The sequence below is a fragment of the Eublepharis macularius genome, chromosome 3 (assembly GCF_028583425.1).
Source record: "Eublepharis macularius isolate TG4126 chromosome 3, MPM_Emac_v1.0, whole genome shotgun sequence".
Lineage (NCBI taxonomy): Eukaryota > Metazoa > Chordata > Lepidosauria > Squamata > Eublepharidae > Eublepharis > Eublepharis macularius.
This window is the reverse complement of record NC_072792.1, coordinates 188,971,656-188,975,994: the sequence shown is the minus strand read 5'-3', so window position 1 is coordinate 188,975,994 and position 4,339 is coordinate 188,971,656.

The window sequence follows — 4,339 nt, the reverse complement described above, 5'->3', positions numbered from 1 at the left end:
TTAATTCACATCAAGACTCGACTACTGTAGTGCATGCTACATAGGTCTCCCCTCAAAGTCAACTCAAGAGATTGCAAATGGTGCAGAATGCTGCAGCTTGTTTGCTATTAGGAACTGGGCAGAGCATGCATATTACTCCTATTCTGCAGTTGCTCCATCGGTTACTGGGCTCAGCTCAAGGTCCTGGCCATCATATACAAAGCCCTGCATGGCCTCGGCCCCTCGTATCTGCAAGAACACCTCCCGCCCCCCGCCCACACGCTCTGATACAAAAGCTTTGCTCATCTGAACGGGGCCTTTGGCAGACACCACCTTGCAGCTGGGCACCATCAGCAGCTGCCCATACACCTGTATTCTCTGCGGTGGCCGTCGCTTTGTGGAATGGTCTATCTGAGAAGGTTAGGAAAGCTCTCTCTCTCCTGGCCTTCTGCAAACAATGCAAAACTGAATTATTCAAGAGGACTTTGTGCTCAAGTGGGAGGGCTGCACTGTCAGGAAGCCGTCTCAAGAAATCCCACAGTAAAGGGATAGGGAGGGACCACAGGCATTACCGTTATCGCTGTAAATATCGAGAATAGCAGTCTTCACTGCCGTTGCTATAAGTCTAATCCAACTGGGTAGATCTTATGTTGTTTAATATGTCAGTCATAGAATTGCTCATGCTCTGTTTCAATATTTCTTCAGCTCTGTACAGGATTTCTGCTGGTTATTTAAATCTTTGCAAATTTGTATGTAAACCCATGTATGTATATACTCATTACATGTTTATTGATATATCTTTGATATTGACTGTACTGACTCATACTGAATAATCCTCCTTGAGTCTCAGTGAGAAAGCTGGAGTATAAATGATGTAAAATGAAAAATAACGATAAAAATACATCTTGCGATAAGCATACTTTGAGGACCGCTTTCTCCTGTACGGACCTGCCCCTACGCTCTGGTCATCTTTGGAGGTCCAGCCACTGGAGGCTGGAACAGTGGCAACCGGAGAAAGGCCCTTTTGAGTCACGGGGCCAAAACTTTGGAACTCTTTCCCAAGGGAGACTCACTCGTCTCCCTTTGTCATTGTCTTCTGCCAGAGAATGAAGATTTTATTGTTTCATTTGGCATATCCCTAGTAAAGATGACACGTTAAATTATGCAGAAATGATCTAGTGGGAGCATGTTTACAGCAACAGACAGCACACATCATAGAGTCTACAGTCCCAACCCCTTGACCATCTCTCTTAACTCTTTCCTTACAACACAGCCCTCTTGAATAACTCGGTTTGGCATAGTTTGTGGGAAACCAGGAAAGTGGGACCTTTCCCGGTGCCCTCAGAAGAGGGAGGCTGTTCCACCACATCAGGGCCACTACAGAGAATGTGTGTGTACAGGCAGCTGTTGGTTTGCTCATTTGCAGAGAGGCACCTGCAGAAGGCCCTGCTCAGATAAGTGAAGCGGACATAGCAGAGCACAGGGACAGAGCAGGTCCTGAGGGGCAGATCTGAGGAGCCAAGGCCCTGGAGGGCCAAAACCTTGAACTGAGCCCACTAACGGATGAGTAGCCAATCGAGTGACTGCAGAATGGGAATAACTAGCCCCTGGAAATAACTGAGCTGCAGCTTTCTACACCAAATGGAGTCTCTGAACTGATTTTGAGGGTGAACCTATATAGAGTGCATTACAGTAGTGTATTCTAGATGTTACCATGGAATGGATCCAGGTGGCCAAATTGGCCACTTCAGGGCCAGTCTTGCAGGCTAGACCGTAGCAGGAAGATGGACCTTCCAAGAGCAAAACAGTGCCTCCGATTTAGTGAGGGGCACCCCATCAGTTCTCAGGTTTAACCACGTAGCCATGGATACTAACCATTGCAACTCACCCATCAGCCCTTGAATACTCTAAAACAAAGCTGCCTGATTTCATTAAAGTTGTTCACACACATTGTTTATCTTCCTGACATTTAACACAAAAGAAGATCCTCTAGGGACCTTCACAAGCTCACTATTTATTGGGAAATGCCGGCTGGTTTGCCCTGACTGTTGGGCGATTGCCCAATAATGTGCTACACTAAGCTATTCCAGTGCTAATATTTTAATCAAAACCTTGTGTGGGGCAAAGAGACCATAGATGATGTCAGCACTGTGAGCAAGCTGCACCTCCCCCACCCCGGAAGAACTCTGGAGCCAGCTGGGGTCCGCTAGCCTCCCCCAGACCCCTCTATAACCCTAACCCTCCTCTCCACCTAATCTGTGATACCTTCTCATTTGCTACAGTGCCCTCGTACCTTGAATATCATCTATCTGCCTAGCTGTCCATCTGCTCAGCACACCCTCCTGTTACTGCTTGGTTAATGCCAGTCGGTGCCCAATCGCAGCTGCCGCTGTATGTGCATATTCTGGAATTTGGAGATTATGCAAAAATGTATTGAATAGATCTCATCCAGACGTGCAGGGGAGGGGGAACAGGTGGGATATAAGCCTCTCTTAAATACCAGCTCAACACAAGAAGGAAGGCAAGTATTAATGTATCTGGTCTCAGAGTCCCTTAAAAATTATTAGGAGTTTTGCAGACCTGCCCTTTTATTTATTTAGGTTGTTTATAGTCAGCCTTTCTCACTGAGACCCAAGACAGATTACACAGTGTGAGCTAGTACACACAGTTTCAAGGAAATTTCAATAAACTCTGTAATTGGGTATATAAATGCAAATTCACAAAGATTTAAACCAGCAGGAATCCAAAACAGTGTCATGTACGCCTGCCTGCAGTACATGCCGTGTGTATGTTATGTGTCACAACAGAGAATCTCCCGTGTGGTATTATGTCTTCACAATTGTTTTAATAAAGGATATATTAATTGAGTACTGTTTCACAAATTTGTTTATACAGAGTAAGGGATGTAATAAACAATTTGTATATTCTTTTGTTTCTCTTGACACAACCATATACTACACCATATATTGCAACCTCCCTAGACCTCAATTATACAGGCATCTTATGCGTTCTAAAAACAATTCATTAAAGTGTCCCGTGCTCAAAGTGCTATCATGGATGTTATTAAAGTGCAATTGCTTTTGGCATCTTATGACACTATTTCTCATATAGAACTCGATTTGCCTTGCATACAGGTACAATACAGGTACAGTATAAGGGTAATTCCAGACACTGTGAATGTCACAGATCAAAAGGACCTATAATCATAGGTTCACGTAGTTGGTTCTGTGACTGCATTCTCTAACGGACGGTCCAGATCCTTGTAAGGTCCGTTTCCAAGCTTCTTTCTCAAAGAGCACAGATGTCAAAGATTCATCATAGTTAACCTTCCATATCCCTCTTTGATTTGTCAATTACTTCCATATGAAGGTGTGTATGTTATGGGCAACCTATTAATCCTCTGACCCTATGGAGAGGTCTGAGTGCCTTTCAGTGCCTGCTGTTTGGAAGTTCAGTGGAAGGATCTCTGCCTTGAAGTTAAACACTTTCACTTCTGTAGCCTTGAGGCCAGATGCAGCCAGTCTGAATTGTATCTTCCCTGAGAACGGGGATGATTTCATACCCAATTTGCTATTGTTGTGTATTGTAGTCTAAACTCGGATACTTTTTGTCTCTGGTGTTCGCGCCAGAATTTCAACGGGCAACTAACCTGGGGGCAGGACATTAACCTATAACTAACCATGATTTCCCTCAATGCGTCACTTCTGCCAATTCCACTGTCTGAGCACCTTGAACCGGATAGATCTCTAATAAAAGTTACTTCAACCAAATCGCCTGTGTGATTTCTGTGGAGAACTTGGGGATTTACTTGCCAAGGACTGACAAAGAGAGTTGAGGAAATGCTGGAACAGAGTATAAGCAATTCTAAGAATGACACTCTAAACAACCCAGCAGAATCAAACTTTAAGCAACAGATAGTACATAGTAGTAAAGTCTATGGTCCCTGTTTCTTTACAGATGGGTCTCCTTGAGATCACTTCTTTACAATGCAGCCCTCCTATCTGAGCATAAAGCCCTCTTGAATAATTCAGTTTTGCATGGTTTGCAGAAGGCCAGGAGAGTGGGGACTTTCCTGTTTTTCAGACAGGCCGTTCCAAAAGATGGGGCCCCCCACAAAGAATGTATGTGTGCAGGCAGCGGTTGATTTTGCCCATGTGCCGGGTGACACCTGCAGAAGGCCCTGTTCAGAAGAGCGAAACTGCCATGGTGGAACACAGGGAAAGAAATAGTCCTATAGATATGCCAGACCAAGGCCGTGAAGAGTCTTTGTGGTTAAAGCATCTTAAAGACCACCCAGGTGTTCACCTCTCTCTCAAACATGTATTTGACACATTTTTATCACGTCCTTCCTCTAAGGAGC